Genomic DNA, 426 nt, shown 5'->3' with positions numbered 1-426 from the left:
TGGTAGAGGAAGGTAAAAATTTCATTTAGTCAGGCTATTTGGGGGTGTTTCCCAAGCCTGAATGTTCCCTGCTGTGAAAAGCAGAGGTACATTTACTACATACTCTAAGGAAGCGGTTTAAAATCTGCTTTTTGTGTTAGTCCTTCCTTCCTTAAAGGAGTAAGGTCAACAAATGGTATGACAAACAGCCACCAGGTGTTGGTATAGTTTTCACTCTGCCTTTCTGGCGAGCGCGAGTTGAAAGACTTACTGATCTCAGTGCCCTGAGAACAGCCAGCTGTGAGAACTCTCAACTCTTTCTCCCGAGAACTCTCAATTCTTTCTCCCGACATCCTAAAAACCCTCAGTCATAAAGTACGTATAGGTGTGGGCTGTTAATTTAGCCACGTCCACAAACAAATTCTGTTCCTAAGGCAAGTAGGCGGG

This window comes from Accipiter gentilis, chromosome 18 (genome assembly GCF_929443795.1).
Source record: "Accipiter gentilis chromosome 18, bAccGen1.1, whole genome shotgun sequence".
Taxonomy (NCBI): Eukaryota; Metazoa; Chordata; class Aves; order Accipitriformes; family Accipitridae; genus Astur; species Astur gentilis.
Note: the sequence above shows the minus strand (reverse complement) of the source record.